Source organism: Crocuta crocuta, unplaced genomic scaffold, assembly GCF_008692635.1.
Source record: "Crocuta crocuta isolate KB4526 unplaced genomic scaffold, BGI_CrCroc_1.0 scaffold143, whole genome shotgun sequence".
Classification (NCBI taxonomy): Eukaryota; Metazoa; Chordata; class Mammalia; order Carnivora; family Hyaenidae; genus Crocuta; species Crocuta crocuta.
The window spans coordinates 1,971,945-1,990,549 of record NW_027529175.1 but is presented as its reverse complement, the minus strand read 5'-3'; the positions used below and the strand labels follow the sequence as shown (position 1 = coordinate 1,990,549).

Here is an 18,605-nt window from a genome sequence, read left to right as displayed (position 1 = left end):
TGGTGTCAGGGAAGGGAAGGCCTCTGGCAGGCTGCATTCAATAGTTTATGAAATCCCTGTCGTCTCTCACATTTTATCTGATCCTGACTGATCCTGGGGGCTGAGCCGACCTGGAACCCACATTTGAGAGATGAAGAAAGTAAGGCTCAGAGAGGCCACAAGGCCAGCAAGTGGGAGGCCAGGCCTGTAACTACTGACTTTAGGTCAGGAAGGAGGCTGCTGCTGACCCTCCTCAAGGGCACAGGGGAGGTGGAACCACGTGGGAACCTTCCTCGGCACCTAAGCCTGTTCTCGGTGCTGGTGAACACTCACGGCCCAGGAAAGGCAGATGTCACTGGGGCACTTCGGGGGAACACATCCATGTGAAAATATGCTTCTTCCAGTTTCCTGTTCTAGGATCTATTATCGACCGCTCTAGGGTCGTTCAACTGAGTGTAAAGACTCTAGGTGAGGGCTTGCAAACTGATTAAATCTCATAAGCAAGTTGCCAGGCTGGTAGGGCTGCCCCAAGGGGCTGGGCCCCAGCACTGCTTAAACACGCGCCCATTCACAAGATCAGCCATAAACAAGGGATGCTTGGGGGAGATGCATACCCCGTGGCCTTCAAACACCCCCTCTCCAGTGAGAGTATAACCACTGCGAGAATTCATAGTAATACAAAGTAACACCTTGCTGGAGGAGGCCCGGGTCTTTTGGAGAATTCATAGTAATACAAAGTAACACCATGCTGGAGGCCTGGGTCTTTTGGGGGCTGAGGATGCAGAGGGAGGGAACCACCTTCCTCCTCCTTCCTCCTCCTTCGGAAAGATGATCTGACTCCCTCAACACACTGGCCCTCAACACACTGGTAAGTTAGTATCCTCTGAGACAGTCCCGGAGGCGAGGGTATAATTCAGTCTACCCAACATTTATGGCCTCCCCACTTGCTGCTAGGCGTGGGGGCCGGGGAGATGCAAAGTGAATTGGCGGCTCAGGCCCAGTCCCGCCCTCCAGGACCTCCCGGTCCAATGGGAGAGAAAGACTGATGAGCCGCCAGCTGCGGTGCAGGCTGGCTTTGGGTGCAAAGGGCCTGGGGACTGAGAGCAAGGGGAAGTGGGTCCACTGGGGGAAGCCGGGAAGGCTCTGCAGGACATGGTTCTGAGGCTGGATGTGAAGGAGAATGACAAGTCTCTTGAGCAAGACTGGGAGACACCTGTCCAGAAACATACGCACTCAGCCTGGCCTGAACCTCCTCCCCCAGTTCCCCATGGCACCCCTCGATCTGCACAGCCACGGGGATGGGGAAGCTTCGAGGCTGCCAATAGGGGTCACCCAGTAGGCCTGGCCCCCAACTAGAAGAAAGCTCGAGGGTCAGGAGGCAGGAGGGGAAGGAAACCCACACTTCCCGGGTGCCTACCAGGCACCAGAAACTGGGCTCACCTCTCCCTGATTGCAGGGCCTTCTGCTGGATGCTCCAGTGGTCCCTGCTAACACGGAGGGGTACAGACCACCGGCAGAGCTGCAGGGTCTGGTACAATGCGTGGCTTTGCCCACCCGTGTGCCATCTCAGAAAGCAAGCTGCTACAGAGCACCTGCTAAGCGCCGGACACCCAGATGGAAGGGCAAGTAAAGTATACAGCACACCGCCTGGAAAGGAAAACCACAGAGGCTGCCAGGCAGTGGCCCTATGTGAGTTGGGGGAAGTGGGCAGAGCAGAGTCCTGCCCTCAATTATGTCATTAAGTGTGAGTGGCTCTTCCGTTGTGCCAAGTTCTGCTCTGGGTGCAGGGGACTCAGCCATGATGGAAACAAAACCTCTGCCCCTCACAGTTTAGTGGGGAAACCAGGCTGCAGGGACACAGTCACAACGAAAAAGAAGCTTCAGAGGAGAGCCAGCCAGCCAATCAGCCACCCGAGCAGCGAGCCCTTAAGGGATTCCTAAAATGTTCTAGGCCCTGGGGATTTAGCAATTAACAAAAGTGACAAAGTCCTCTTTCAGAGTATATGTGCAGGCGGAGGAGAGATAGGAGAAATAAACATACAGTGTAACACAGGAAGGATACACACAGGGAAGGAAAAAAAATAAGGTTGACAGAGTCACAGGGTGCTATAATTATACAGCAGACTCAGGGAAGGCCTCTATGACATTTAAACAGAGATCAAAATGATGGAAGGGAGCAATCCATGTGGGGAAAAGTGTTCCAGCAGAAGGAACAGTGAGTGCAAAGGTCCTGAGGTAGAGACTGATTAGTGTATTTGATGAAGAGCAAGGAGCCTGGGTGGGTGGAGCAGGGTAGGCAGTGGGAAGAGTGGCATATGGGAAGGTCTGTGAAATTAGCAGGGAAGACCATATGTGAGGTCCCAGTCAGCGGAGCAAGGGCTGTGGCTTCACCCCAAAGCAAGATGAGAAGTCACAGGAGGTTTTGAACAAAAAAGCAGCTCTGTGTCTGGCTGTGCCCTACATGAAAATGAGTCATCATTAAATAAATGTGATTTTTTTTTTTTTAAGTTTCACTACAACCCTGTCAGGCAGGAAAATAACATTCCATGAAGCTAGGAAAGTTGTTCAAGGCCACACAGTGACCCTAGAGCCTGGGTTCAAAGGGCCTGGAGAGATGGGCATCAGCCAGCCTTGTTAACAATGTGCCAAGTAAGCAAATCCCCACCCTACCCCCTCTCCAGCCCCAGCAAGTACCTAACACCCCACACCCCTCCCTCCTTCTCAACGTCCTTCCTTTGGGAAGAACCTTTGTGTGGATGGTTGTATTAACCAAATGTTTGTGTCCCTGTCAAATGCATACGTTGAAGCCCTACCCCCAGTAGGACTGTATTGGAGATGGGGCCTCTAAGAAGTAATTCAAGTTAAATGAGGTCATTAGGGTAGAGCTCTGATCCAGGACTTTATTCCTGCAGCCTGAGTAAATGAGTATAGATTTGGGTACCAAGAGGTGGAGGTACTGTTGTAACAAACACCTAAACATATGGAGGTGCCTCTGGAGCTGCATGATGGGTGGAGGTTCAGGGGGCTTTGAGGTGCAGCTTGAAAACCCTCTGATGGCCATGAAGGGATGGGCGGTAGAAGTAAGGATGTTAAAGGCAATTCCAGTAAGGCCTCCGATGGAAATCAACAAGTTACTGGAAACTGCAAACAAGGTGATCCTTGTCATAAAGCGGCAAAGAACTTGGCTAAATTGTGTTCCTGAGGAGAGTCTGGCTGGCTCAGCAGGATGAGCATGTGACTCTCGATCTCAGGGTTGTGAGTTCGAGCCCCATGTTGGGTGCCGAGATAAATCTAGATAGATAGATAGGTAGATAGTGTTCTAGTTTCCTGTGAGAGGTAGAATCCACAAGCAATGAAAATGGATATGTAGCAGAAGAGATTTCTATGCAAGGCATGGAAGGTGTGGCATGGGTCCTCCTTACTGCTTATAGTAAAATTTGAGAGGAGAGAGACTAATTGAAGAATTCCTACACAAAAGGAACCAGAATTTGAAAAGCTGGAAAATTCTTTCTACAAATTCTATTTATATTGNCTGTGGCTGAACAACCATTTGATAAGGAGGTGAGTATGGGTGTGAACCACAGATGTAATCAGCTAACAGCAGAAGTCAGAAATAGAGATGGAGTTATAACAACAGAAACTGTCCATTAGCACCAAAGGGGTCAGAGAAAACTGGACAATAGAATGCAGGAAGGCCACTGGACTTCTAGAATTCTACAGGACCGGGTCACAGAGCCATGTGGGTGCAAACATGCTCTATCCTTCAAAAAAAAAAAAAAAGGGAAGTCTGACCCTGATTTACGGATCATCCAAGCTGCCTCAGTGGGGCCACAANGGAATTTGGGGCGCCTGGGTGGCTCAGTCGGCTGAGCGGCTGACTTTGGCTCAAGTCATGATCTCATGGTTCATGGGTTCGAGCCCCGCGTTGAGCTGTGTGCTGACAGCTAGCTCAGAGCCTGGAGCCTGTTTCGGATTCTGTGTCTCCCTCTCTCTCTGACCCTCCCCTGTTCACGCTGTCTCTCTCTCTTGTCTCTCAGAAATAAATAAAACATTATAATAAAATCATATGGAATTTGCCCCATTGGGTCTTAGACTTGTTTGAAGCCCCTCACCTCTTTCTTCTTTGCGACCGATCCCGTTTGGAATGGGTATGTCTATCCTATGTCTCTCCCACCATTGCTTTCTGGGAGCACCTAACCTGTCTGGTCTCATAGGATCACAGCTAGAAAGAAATTTACTCTGGATGAATCTACCTCCAGTCTCACTCAGATCTGATTTAGATATTTAGATGAGACTTGGGACTTTAGAGTTGATGCCGGAATGAGTTATGACCTTGGGGGCTGCTGGGATAGAATGAATGCATTTTGCATATGATAAGAGCATGAATTGGGAGGGGGGCAAGGGGCAGAATTTCTAGACTGAATGTTTGTATCCCCCCAAAATCATATGTTGAAGCCCTAATCTCCAATATGACTGTTTGGAAACAGGGCTTCTAAGGAGGTGATTAAGGTTAAATGAGGTCATAAGGTTGGGGCCCTGGTGTGACAGGGTTAGTGTTTTTATTAGAAGAGACACCAGACAGTCCTCACTCTCTCTCCTGACCACACTCGGAGGAAAGGCCAGATGAGGCCACAATGAGAAGGCAGACATCTGCAAGCCAGGAAGAGGGTTCTCATCAGAAACTGAATCCACCAGCACCTTGATGGGCTTTCTAGCTTCCCGAACTGTGAGAAAATACATTTCTGTGGTCTCTTGTATTTTGTTATAGCATCCCCAGCAGCCTGAGACAGTGGCTAAAAGATTATTTGTTCTCAGCTGAAGAGGGAGGTGAGATCCTTGAAGGGGAGGGTAGCGGCGACATGCTCAATCAGGGCACTTGTGGGAAAAGCAAGGAGCACGTAGGTCAAACAGATCTTGTCTTTTTTTTTTTTGAGAGAGAGAGTGTGTGTTTGTGCAAGCAGGGGAGAGGGGCAGAGGGAAAGAGAGAGAGAGAGGGAGAGAATCTCAAGCAGGCTCCATGCTCAGTGCAGATTCCAATGCAGGGCTCATGACCTGAGCCAAAATCAAGAGCCAGACACTCAACCCACTGAGCCACCCAGGCTCCTCAAATGTTGGCTCTCTCTATTTTTTTTTAAAGGAGTTTTTTTTTTTAATGTTTATTTTTTAATGTTTATCGTGAGAGTGAGTGCAGACAGAGGGGCAGAGAGAGGGAGAGAGAAAATCCCAGGCAGGCCCCATGCTGTCAGCACAGAGCCCAACACGGGGCTCAAACCCACAAATTGTGAGATCATGACCTGAGCTAAAGCCAAAGGTAGGATGCTTAACTGACTGAGCTACCCTGAATCTTGTCTTTTTTTTTGTTTGTTTTTGAGAGAGAGAAAGAAGAGACAGAGGCAGAGTGCAAGCAGGGGAGAGGCAGAGAGAAAGGGAGACACAGAATCTGAAGCAGGCTTCAGGCTCTGAGCTCCCAGCTGTCAGCACAGACCCCAACATGGGGCGGGAAATCTCAAACCGTGAGATCATGACCTGAACCAAAGTCGGATGCTCAACTGACTAAGCCACCCAGGCGCCCAAAATCTTGTCTCTTTTTAAAGAAAAAACGCAAGGGGGGAAAAAAACGTTGAAGGAAAAAACTGGCCCAAGTCTCCCAGGAATCCACTGCCAGATAGGGAAGTCCCCTCTCCCATACTCCGTGTTCTTGTAATTTGGGAATTTCAAGCAGGATCTACCTCAAATGGCTCTTCCCAGAAATAGCCACGAATTAAGGAACCAACAGGAAACAATCCCAACACGTCAGCACAGTCTGTGACCACATACCCAGGTTCACATCTGGGTTCAAATCCAAGACCTGTTCCTTGTTAACTGTATACAAGCTGCTTGAGTTCTTTGTGTTTCACGTCCCGCATCTGGAGGCTAAATGAGATGCCAGGCGCGGGATAACCATTTAATATCAACCATTACTATTTTATAGTCATTATGATTACTTAAAAAGAGCGGCAGAGCACATAAACAGGAAACCCACAGGAAATATGAATCGTGAAGAAGAGACACTCAAACTCACTGATAAAAGAACCACACGACAAGCAACAACTTTTCACCTCTGAGACTACAGTGAGAAGAGAGCCTGGTTGATGCAGGCGGAGGAATGGGCACTTTCCAACACTGTAAGTACAGAGTGCGAACTGGCAGCATCTCTGCAAAGTAGCGTAGCAACATCTACCAATAACAGGAAGCCAGCCAGTTGCTCCTCCTCCTCCCCGTCACAGCCCCAAGGCTCTTCCTCTCCCAGCCGCTCAGGTGAACCTGCACTGGATTAAGCCAATCACAATAGTCCGTTTGATTGCCAGTGATTGGCTTAGGTTAGGACACGTGACCCTGTCCTGGCCAATGAGAAAGGAGAGGAAGTCAGCCAAGGGGTTTCTGGGAATGGTTTTCTTCGCACTTAGCACAGGACGGAGAGCAACAATTGGTTTCGATACCCGCTGTAGGACGCACACGCAGGGGATGGCACAGCGCAAACACAGGGCAAAGGTGCTGAATGACGCGTCTGGCCCAATAAAATGGCTGATCCTGGAACTGCTCCGCCTCATGAATGACGTGAGGTTATAATAAACTACAGTTTTGAAGTAGGAATTGTTACTTGCAGCCAAACTCCTTTTAAATGATAAAGCGCCCTTTCGACCCAGAAACTTCACTTCCAAGAAATCTACGCAAATCCTTGTCCAAGCACTCAATTATATCTGCACAGGATGTCTTTTTTTTAAAGAGTGAAACACCAGAAGGAACTTTAATGTCCACCAGTAGAGAATTCACCTAATCCATTAAATTACGGAATACCCTACCATGCAGTACAGTGCAGCTATTGAATCTACGCGCATCGTCATGGAGATGCCACTATATGTGGCTAAGAAAAAAACACAGCAGATTCCAGAACACTGTGTGTTGTATGATCACATCTGTGTGCAATGTGTGTTTACATCAAGAAGAAGTTTGAAAGATAGTCTCCAATTTAACTGGTTCTCTCGGGGGACAGGGATTTGTCAAGGGGCAACAGGACACAGAATACTTTCTGCTTTGTGCACCTTAGAATGATTTAAATTTTTTTTTTTTTGCACAAAGCAAGTATTAACCTTGATTTTAAATTTTTTTAAAGGTTTTATTTATTTCTGGGAGAGAGAGAGAGAAAGAGATAGCATGAACAGGGGAGGGTCAGAGAGAGAGGGAGGTACAGAATCTTTTAACAGGCTCCAGGCTCTGAGCTGTCAGTACAGAGCCCGTAGTGGGGCTTGAACCCACAAACCGTGAGATCATGACCTGAGCCGAAGTCGGATGCCTAACCGACTGAGCCACCCAGACGCCCCATAACCTTGACTTTAAAATGCAAAATGAGATGACCGACTTGAGTTCAACCCCATAGGGCAGAGCCCAAGTGGGAATCAGCCGGGTTTTAAACCCAGTATTGCAGGTCTGCCCAAATGTCCATGGGCTGTTCTTCTGAAAGAAAAAGACCAAACCATTGACCTGAGAACCATGAATTTTGTTTGNCAAGAAGTGTTTGAAGATGAAAGACTTTCAGAAATTCAGATCTTCATCAGACCAGGCAGGGACGCCAGCCTCTTGAAATCTCAGTGCCTGGCCCCATGCTTGGTGCAGAGCAAGGGTTCTGTAAATGGTGGTAAAAGAAACAGAGGCGTTAATATCAACTCATCCAACCCATGCATTATATAGATAAGAATGAATGAGTGGTGGGGTGCCTGGGTGGCTCAGCTGGTTAAGCATCTGACTTCAGTTCAGGTCATGGTCTCACGGTTCATGGGTTCAAGCCCCATACCAGTCTCTGTGCTGACAGCTCAGAGCCTGAAGCCTGCTTTGGATTGTGTCTCCCTCTCTGTCTCTGCCCCTCCCCTGCTTGCACTCTGTCTCTCTGTGTCTCTCTCTTTCAAAAATAAATGGATATTAAAAAAAAATTTTTTTTTGAAGAATGAATGAGTGAAAAATGGAATACTTGAAATAATCAAGTAATAACATTTGCTGAGTGGTTACCTCATGCCAAGGGCTGTCATGATCTCTCTTCTTTTTTATTCATGTCATGATTTCTTTATACATAGTATCTTCTAGCACACCCTGTAAGATAGACTATTATTCTCACTTTGCAGAGGAGAAAAGAGAGGCACAGAGGAAGTTAAGTGACTTGCCCAAGGTCACACAGCTGGTACATGATAGACCTGGGATTCAAATCCTGGCAGCCTGGCCCCAGGGCCCATACACATCACCGTCTCTTGCCCATTAAGCAGTCAGACCCAGGACCCCTCAGCCTGTCATCATGCTTGAGTCTCCTCTGCCTCCAAGTAACTCCCTCCCCTTCTGGATCATGCACAACCTCTCCTCCTCTCCTTGGTCACATCTCTTGACCACGCTGTCTTTACAGCCTTAGCTCCCCCCCCCACCACCACCAAATCTCAGCAACCCCGGTCACATTCTACCAAAGGTGCTTGCCAAGGGTCCTCCCTATCCCAGGAACCTTCTAGTTGCTGAGTCCCACAGTTTTTCACTCGCCTTTTTCAGTATTCTCAGCTGCATCTGCCAGGTCCTCCTCACACCTCTCTGTTCATTCTTGCTCTGTCAGGGGCTCCTCTTCCTCTGCCCGGGTCTCAAGACCAATGCATCCGAGCTTCCATTTAAGGGACAGCGCTCCTGCGCTCCTCACTCTACATGCTCTCCCCAGATGAGCTCTTGCATTTCATGATCTCGTGAGTCATGTCGATGACTCACAAATCTATTCCTTCTGCCAGGCTCACCCCCTCCCCAATATTTCAGATTCATGTCTCTTACCCCCTGGGCAGTGCCACCTAGATGTCCAACATCCAGGCCGCTTAGGACCTCAATGCCTTTCTTAATCCTGGACCTTCTACCTGGAATGCCCTCTCCCCCCAACACACACATCTAGCCAACTCCTATTCATCTGTTAAGACCCAGCTCGGATGCCCCTGTGTCCCAAAAGTCCTCCCTGATCCTATCCCAGTTGGGGGCTCCTCCAGCTTGCCACCATCCTAACTTAGCAGCATCTCCCCTGCTCCTCCTCCATTTCCCCCAAACTCCAGTCATAATAACTCCAACTGCCATCCTGTTCTCAGTCCCGTTCCTTCCTCCGTTACCTCTAGAACATTCTCCACTCTGCAGCTCCTCCCGCCACCTCCGTGACCATGGCTCTCAGGCCCTCAGCATCTTCTGCCAACAGCCTCCAATGAGCCCCCTCCAATCTGTGGCCATTTACTGGTCGAGGAAATCTGCCCAACACCTATGTCAATGTCACTGCCCTGCCCAAAAACCCTTTCAGGCGCACACGGGTATGCGCGCGCGCGCACACACACACACACACACACACACACACACACACACAGATGAATACCGTTTGTTTTGTTTTTTTAAAAAGATGAAAGGGGTGGCTCTGTTGTTAAGTATCCTAAGCATCTGACTTTGGCTCAGCTCATGATCTCACAGTTCATGAGTTTGAGCCCCACATCAGGCTCTCTGCTATAAGTGCAGAGCCTAGTTCGGATCTTCTGTTCTCTCTCTCTCTCCATCCCTCCCCCGCTGGTTTTCTCTCTCTAAATAATAAACTTAAAAGATTAATTTAAAAAGATGAAAGGTGAATAAGTCCTGTAGTCTCATAATGAAACAATGAAGATTTTCTGATTTTATATAATGTACAACCATCATATACCATCATCAGGGGAGCCTGGGTGAAGGGAATTCCTTGTACTGCTTTTGCTACTTCCTATGAATAAAAAAATCGAAAAACAAACAGAACCTTCATGGCAGCCACTATCAGGAGGAGGAAGGGCAAGCTGCTCCTCCCGGGCACACCACACTGTAGGGAGCACCTCGCCTCCCCTCCAGCCCCATCACTAGCCTGGAATGTTACACTTCGACCATGTCAGACCCAAGCTGCCCACTCTGTCTGGAGCGGCCTTCACACCCACTGCTTCCCGCCCTGGATAGTGCCCAGTGCCTCTTTAAAGCTCAGCTGAGGGGGCTTTTCTACCTGGAAGACTCTCTCCCCAACCCCAGCTAACACGGCACCCCAGCTCAGCACAACCACGGCACTTACCCTACCTAATAGACAGTGTGCACTCATGTCCCCACCTCTGTCTAAACCCTGAGCTCTGTAAAGGCAGAAGCTACATCCGAGTCATCTCCGGGCAGCACAGAGAAGCGGTGCTCCCGAAGCTCTTCTGAGTGAGTGGAATCTCACAAACGCTACAATAACCAACAAAGATGCTGATTTCAGTCCTTCACTAAGCATTCTCTCATACCAGATATTGTTCAAAGAGCTTTAAATAGAATCCATAATTCTCACAACACCCCATAAGAAAGTACTATTACCATCCCCATTTTACAGCTGAGGGAACCAAGGCACAAGCAGCTGAACAAACCTGCAAGAGTTACACAGGTTGTAAGTGGCAGAGTGGGGGCTTGAACCCCGGCAGTTGGGCTCTGGAGCCCACACACTCTCACCTCCCGACTCAAAGATGCTCCTCTCCCATCCCCACGGGCTGCCTCCAGCGTCCCCCCACGCTTCACCTGCCTGGCCTTCACCTACCCCAGGTGTCACCAAAGGCGAGCGGTCAGTGCTGACTGCAGATTGGCCACGTACTGCATGAGCGCTACCTGAGGTTACATCATCTCCTAAGATGCCTGCCGCTTCTCCTGACTCACCAGGCCCTTGACAGCTTACTCAGAGACCAGCAGAGGTTCAATTTTGCCGTCCTCGACCTCACCAGTCAGAATTCTGGGTCTACACTTCCCCTTCCCCACGGACCTCACGCACCTGTCTGTCCACCTGAGGGCCCTCTGCTCCAAGGAGGCGTCTTGGCTCCTTTCTGGAGATTATATGCTGGGTGTCATCCACCTTTCATGGCAAGGGTTTTGAACCTGGGGCCCCCGGAGAGAACTCAGGGGTCCATGAACTTAGATGGGAAAACATTTGCAAGTTTTTTTCACCACCCCGTACCTGGTATTGAGCATTCCCTTCAATTATGAAGGCAGGCAATATGCCGCAGTGTCGTGCTAGAAATCACAGCTCTTTCCCTGTCACATTTCAGCTACTGCAGGCGCAACAAAATATTGTTCATGCTCATCACAACTTCGGAATTATGGAGCTTACATTAGACTCACCGCCAGATCTGGTTTCTCAATGCACTGATTAAAAAAAGCCCAGCTACAGCTCAAGAGAATGGGGTTTCCTTTGCAATCCTGTGTATTTTACTTTTTGCACTTAAAAACTGTATTCTGAGAAGGTGTTCATAGGCTTCCACGGGCTGCCCAATGGGTCTGCAGTGCAGAGACAATTTAGAAGGCCTGTCCTAAGCAATCATGTTTACCCCCACAATAATCTCAAGGTAGGTGCCATNCTCTCAAAAATAAATAAAACATTTTAAAAATTAAAAAAAAAAAAAAAAAAGAGTCTTGGGGCACCTGGGTGGCTCAGCAAGTTAAGAGTCTGAATCTTGACCTCAGCCAGGTCTTGATCTCAGGGTCGTTGAGTTCAAGCCCCGCATTGGGCTCCACACTGGCCATGAAGTCTACTTTAAAAAAAAGAAAAGTAAAGAAAAGAAAAAAGTAGTCTTTTAAAAAGAAGTGAGGCTTGGAGAGTCCACGACTTGCCCAAGGCCACCCAGCAGCTGAGGAAGGAGGCTGGGGAAAGTGGCACCACCTCTGGCTCCACCAGAGACCGCCAGTCAAGGAATGAAGGAGGGAAACAGCCAGCCAGTCCACAGGCCTCAGAAACTTGCAGTTTGTTTTCTTTTAACTACCTTGAACAGGAACCAAAGTTCAGGAAACCTCCCTCAGGCCTCTCCCAGGGTGCCACCATCAGCCAAACTAAGAGTCAGCAGTTACCAAGGGCTTTTATTTTCTCATCTTACCTTCCCAGCTACTTGGGGGCCAAACTGCACAGGAGGGGTTCAGCCCCACATCTGTGTCTCCAGGCTGCGCTGTAGCTTCTCCACAACTCTCTGGCTATCAAGTGAGATGAGATGTTTAAACAGTAACTTTTCTTTCATAGAAAAGTAACAGAAGCTCGGGGAGCCTAGGTTGCTCAGTGGGTTGAGCTTCCAACCTCGGCTCAGGGCATGATCTCCTGGTTCGTGAGTTCGAGCCCCGCATTGGGCGTTGGGCTCTGTATTAACAGCTTAGAGTCTGGAGCCTGCTTTGGATTCTGTGTCTCCCTCTCTCTCTGCTCCTCATGGCCTCATGCTCTGTCTCTCTCCCTCTCAAAAAAAAAAAAAAAAAGAATAAACATTAAAAAATTTTAAAAATGAGAACTGCATTTCTGCATTTCTCACACTTCTGGCACCAGCATGATCAGGTTCTGGGGAGAAACCTTTTGGGCAATTGACAAGTCACCGCCCCTGTGCACGAGAGCTCAGAAATCCTTGTGGTCACCCGACTTGGGCACCAAGAGTGTTCCATGGACTGCTCGGCCTGCTTCACCGCCTGAGGACAGAGAAGCAGGCTGGGGCAGTGCAAGGGACCCTGGGCCAGGGAGTCCGCCAGACCTGATTCCAATCCCAGCACAGCCCCACCCTGGCTTTCAGGGCACCTCTCGGAACATCTGTTTTGTCATCTGGAAGATGGAGCTAATGATACCCGCCTTGCAAGACTATTTTGCAGGTTTATATCGTGCGCCCCTAACCCCTATATACAAGCGGAGATGGGAAATTCGTGTTTCTGCTGAATCCGTACTGTTGGAGAGCGCCTGGCACCTTGCAAAGTTACCCTGTAAGTGCTTTTTGATCAGTCAACACTAATTCTTTTGCAGTTTCTACCTATCTAGGTCACCCTTTTTTGGCAAGGGCTGTTCTGGACCACCCCGCTACTATTATTCATTTATCCAACAAATAACCACAGAACGCCTTTATGTGCCAGGGGCGCTGCCAGATGCTGGGGGAACAGGGTGAATAAAGTCCCTGATCTTGTAGAGCATGTGGCCCAGGTGTGGAAGACAAACGGCAATATTAAATGCACATGACAAGTACAGCTGGAGAAGAGTGACAAACAGGCTGAAATAGGAAATGTGGCGGGGAGTGATGGGGGAGGGGGGTGGCGGTGCTGAGAGTTTAGGCATGGCCCACTGGGGAGGCGGCAGTTAAGGGAAACAAGGAGGACCCCACCATGAGAACACAGAAGGTAGGTTAAGTGTGCACTGGCAGCGGGTACAGCAAAGGCAGTGGCCCTGAGGTGGGAGCAAGTTCAGAACGTTCAAGAAAAAGATAGAAGGCCAGTGTGACCGTAGCGCTGGAGTGAGGGCAAGCCAAGGAGGAAGCTAGTTTCGAGGGGCAGAGTAAGGCAGGTCAGGAGGCTACATACAGGCCACACTGCAGAGCAAGCACTGCATTCTGGGTCAGGAAGCTACCGGGAGGGTTTCGGCAGAGGAGTGACAAGGTCCCATTTAAATCTTGAGAAAATCCGTTGCTTAGGCTGCTGCATTGAGGACAGATGACAAGAGGGGAGGCTGGCAGATCAGTCAGCAGGCTACTGCAGGGGTCTGGGCCTGGATCAAGGTAGGCAGTGGAGAAGACTCAGGAGGTTACGGCCACCACAGCCACGCTGTCACACCAGTGGCCTTTAGAGTTTTCAAGTCCTCTTCATTTGAGTCTCACAGCAAACCCAAGGAAGGCAGGAATGAATCAGTGAGGCCATTTCACAGACAAACAAACTGGGGCCAAGCGTGACGATCTGATTGTGCCCCAGAACACGCAGCTAGTGTGTGCCAAAGCTGGGAGTGCAACTCAGGACTTTGGACTCCATGCCCTGAGTTCCTCTGGCTGCAGGGGACAGGGCACGACACAGAATGCACCGGAGAACAAGAGCAGAGACAGACCTCTGTAAACCCCAGAAGGGTCGCAGCCCCAACCTCCCCTGCAGGCTTCACAGGAAGTGCTCAGTGGCTGCTCACTGGCCGACCCCAGCATGCGGCTTTGGAAGCTGCGGCTCTCGGGCCGAGGGAATGTGACACCCTGTTCCCTTCCCAAGTCACAGTGGGGACAAAAGAGGAAGAGCTGGAGGCTGGGGGACTCCTTGATTTTCTTCTTCTGCAAAATAGGGACTTCTTAACTTAAAGGAGCGTCATGAGGATTAATGAGAATATGGCCCAAAGCACAATACAAATAATACATAATTGGGATTTCCAGATAGATAAGAACAGAACTTCATGGAGACTAAAATAACTTGAAGGGCGCCTGGCTGGCTCAGTTGGCAGAGCACGCGACCCTTGATCTCGGGATCATGAGTTCAAGCCCCAGGTTGGGTGTACGGATTACTAACTAATAAGATAACCTGATGGTACCTCTCCTGCACAGCAGCAAAGACCTTGGGCTCGGGGGTGTCATATGCCTGGCTCCCTCTGACCCTCCCCCCGGCCCCAACTCCCTGCTCTCCCACAGCTGTGTGATCCTGGAACGTCACTCTCCTCATCTGCAAGATGGGGCTGCTAATACTTGTTCCGGCCTCCAAGAGCTGTTACGCGGATTCCCTAAGAGAAGGCCCAGAAAGTGCCAAGCCACAGGGCTGGCACACACAGCAGCGTTAAACACGCGGTGGCTGGTGTCACTACTGCCGACGTCGCCATCAAGCCTGCGTTGTCAACCTCGGATTCGGGGCTTGGGATGCACGGCCGAACTGCAGTCGGCCACGGCTGGGTTCTGGAATGCAGCAGCGGTCCCCACAGCCTGACGCAGAAGCAGTGCTCGTACACCTGCAGAAGCCATCAGGGTACTCGCAGGGGAACTGACTTCCTAGGGAAATAAATAAGACGGGAAGGAGCCCTGGAGCTCGTGATGACAGAGAAGAGGAAAGCGAGCCCGTTTTCTATGGGCCATTAAATGTGATGAAAGGAGCTGGCTTCTGTGGAGGCTCCTGGGAGCTGACACGTAGCAGTCACCTCATCAGCCTGGGCCGAGGCTCAGCTTCAGGTTGCAGCCGGACCTCCTCAGAGGACACCTCTACCTCTGCCACCTGAAATCACCACCGTGGGGCCCCATCGCTCTCCCCCCAGCCCCCAGCCACCCCTCGTCCCATGCTGGGCCGACTCAAGAGCCAAGTTGCCCAGGTCTGCTCTCCATCCTGCCTCCTTTGACAGTTTCTTCATCTGTAAAATGGGGACCGTCACAGTGCTGACCTTCAGGGCTGTTACAAAGATTAAGTTAGCTCATGTAGGGAAAAACACTCACAACAGGGCTTGACTATCAGTAATTTTTGGACTGCTTAATGGTTACATGATGACAAACTTAAAAACCCCTCCACTTCTTGGGCGCCAGGGTGGCTCAGTCGGTTAAGCGTCCTGCTGTGGCTCAAGTCATGAACTTGTGGTTTGTGAGTTCGAGCCCTGCATCAGGCTCTGTGCTGAGAGCTCAGAACCTGGAGCCTGCTTCGGATTCTGTGTCTGCCCCTCTCTGTCCCTCCCCCACTAGTGCTCTGTTTTTGTCTCTCAAAAATAAATGTTAAAAAAAAAAAACCTCCACTTCTATTTCCTCTCTTCAGACTCCCCTGCCCTGATCCCCAGGCACTAGGCGTCTCCCACAGGTTACCATCACACACACTATCAAACCTCAAGGCTTCCTTTCAGAAAGGGAATTTTAGGCCCAGAGAGCCCAAGGGACCACAGTGGTAGAGCCTGACTTGAACTTGAACTCACACCTGCCACCCACATGGTGGCTGCACCAGATGACCTGCCAGGTCCTTTATGCTGTCTTTGCCCGACTCAGTGCCTCTTCTCGGAATGCCTTCTCTGGCCTTTCTGAACTCATCTCTGAAATGTGCGTATGGGACTTCTAGGAAGACCTTCCACCCCAAGGCAAAATAAACCGTCCTCTACACTGGGGTATAATATGACTGGCCGAATGTGTCCTCCTGATACCTCCACTGGGGCCTGGGGCACAGGGGGTGAATCAGACCCCGTTCCGCCCTTGGGAAGCTCAGGTTAATAATCATCCACATCTTTCCCCCTTTCCAATCTAGAAGCTCCTTCAAGGTATCAAGCCAGGCACCCACAGGCATTAAGGAAATGGACTTAGATTCCACACTCGGGGTCCAGTCCTCCTTCACCACCATTCATTTGCCTTATCCAGGAATGCTTCCAGAAATCTCCTAAGTATTTTTTTTAAGTTTGTTTGTTTATTTATTTATTTGAGAGAGAGAGAGAACACAAGCAGGGAAGAGGCAGGGCGGGGTGGGGTGGGGTAGAGAATCCAAGCAGGCTCTATGCTGACAGCGTGGAGCCCAATGCGGGGATTGATCCCACAAACCCTGAGACCATGACTTGAGCCAAAACCAAGAGTCGGATGCTTAACCAACGGAGCTCCCCAGGCGCCCCAGAAATCTCCTAAATATTTTCACAGGACTGGGCCCCAGGACACAGGGTAATTCATTACAACTCCCTGGCCTCTTGGGAAGCCTGCTGGTCTTTGGGCTTAAGCCCCTAACCCCATTGCATGCGCCGAGTCAGACTGTGCTGGTCTCCACATATTTGAAATGGGGGTTGTCCAATTCTGACACCAATTCCAACGTACTCAACAGTCACACAGGCCTGGGTTCAAATCCAACTGGGTGACATCAAGCCAGCTACATTAATCCTGTGTTCCTCATTTTCTTCATCTGTGAAATGGAGATAATAATGCCCACCCCTGTTCAGCTCAGGTCATGATCTCACAGTTTATGAGTTCAAGCCTCACGTCAGGTTCTGTGCTGACACAGAACCAGCCTGAGATTCTCTCTCCCTCTCTCAAAATAAATACATAAACTTAAAAAATAATAATAATGCCCACTTCTCATGGAACCACTGTAAGAATCGGAGAGAATGTACGTCAACCTCCCAGCACAGAAGCAACCGTGGTGAGCTCAGGAATTCCCTTCCTCTTCTCTCCCCCAGCCAAGCCTCCCCATTCTTTTAAGCTCAAGATCCACTTCCTGGAGGAAGCCTCTCCTAACTTTTCCGGGTTACCCTGAGAGCTGTCTCTCCTGTTCACTCCCACTGCACTGACTACGGCATAGAGCATTTCCTGGTCCTGTCGTGGGTTCCAGCCAGCCGGTAAGTGACAAAGTCAACCCCACGCCTGCCCCCGTGGTGCCTCCCCATGCTCACAGGAGACATCTGAAAACGAACTTGCTACGGTGGCCCAGGACTCTGGGAAAGGCTGAAGACGTGGAGCCAGACAAAGAAGTGAGAATTCTAGCTCTGCTATGTGACAGGGAGACCTTTCGATTCTATAAGCCTCACGTTTCCCACCTGGAAAATGAGGATTGAAAAATGTCTACCTGTCGTGGTTGCTATGGGGGACAGATGAGCCAGCATACGTGAAAGCCCTTTTGTCATAAGCCAAAAAGTGCTATTTAAGGGATTCTTATTTTCAGATTCTCCAAGCCAAACCTACTGACGCCTTAACTTTCTTATACCTAGAGACTAGCTCATTCCACAGAGCTTCTTAGCCCCAAATAATCCACCCACACCCACATTCTTAACTGTCCATCGCAAACAAAAAGCCAACAGCGGGGAATTCACAGCATCCACGGAACACAAGGCCCCAGCTCAGGGATCAACAAAATCTCTCTCCCATCCTCAGATCTCATCCCTCCTGAACATAGGTTTCTTTCTCCTTCCCAGCTTAAGGTACCCCATGCCTCAAACCCGCTCCAATAGCATTTTGGCCATGCATCATTTGGTATGCAGTCCATCCTGTGGGATGTCAAAATGGGGAAAGAAGACCTTGTTGGGTACGGTTGGCTGCATGTAGGGAGAGGGGCAGTAGTAGTCCTGGTAGTAGATGTAAAGATTTTGCTGGAATTTTGGGTCCAACAGCTGCTAAATGTACTATAATTATCCCATTTGTGTGAAAAGCCAAGGATCTGCATTCTGCTATTTTCATGGGGCTGGATGAACTGCAGACGCTGAGGAAAATGGTAAGAAGTTGGGGTTCAAAGTGTCTGCTGAGGAAAACGGTAAGAAGTTGGGGTTGAAAGTCTGGTACCTAGGCACCAAAGTCTGTGTGTGCAACCCCCGCGAAATGAAATCCCTAACAAAGCTGCTGTGGGCCCCCGGTCCCCCACTCCAGGCCCAATTCGCTTCTCTACCCCCAGACTCCCAACCCCCCTTTCCGGGCTCCAGCCCCCCTTTCCGGGCTCCAGCCCCTACTCTTTCCCATTGATGCCCTGTAGGCACCCCAGCCACCGGGGTCAGAGTAAATCGTTTTCTACGGTATTTTTTTTTCCTCCTGGGAAAATTGCTTTGTCTCTGTGAAAGACCCCCAAACCAGACATGTTATAAACATCCGAGCCAGACAGATTTTAAGGGGAAAGGGGGGAAAGGAGGGAGCAGGCCCAAAGGGGTCCCTGAGGCCCGCTGAGGGCGGGAGGAGGGTCCGAGATTGGGTCCGCGGCNGGAAATGCCCCCCTTCCCAGACCGCCCCCCCCCTTCCTGCCGCCCCCTCCCCCCGGGCCGGGCCGCAGGCCCAGGATCCCCGGGCTCGCGTGGCCGCGGCAGCCGGCAGAGGCGACCCGTCGGCGGCCGCGGTCTACGGCCCTTGCTGCGGTCCCTCCAACTCTTGGCGCTGCGGGGCCAAGGCGCACAC

General features: G+C 50.2%; 1 protein-coding gene across 1 annotated transcript in view; it reads right to left on the bottom strand.

Moving 5' to 3' along the window:
- The window catches only part of ZC3H7B (zinc finger CCCH-type containing 7B), a 55,483-nt gene that overhangs the window by 36,381 nt on the left and 497 nt on the right, over positions 1 to 18,605 (bottom strand).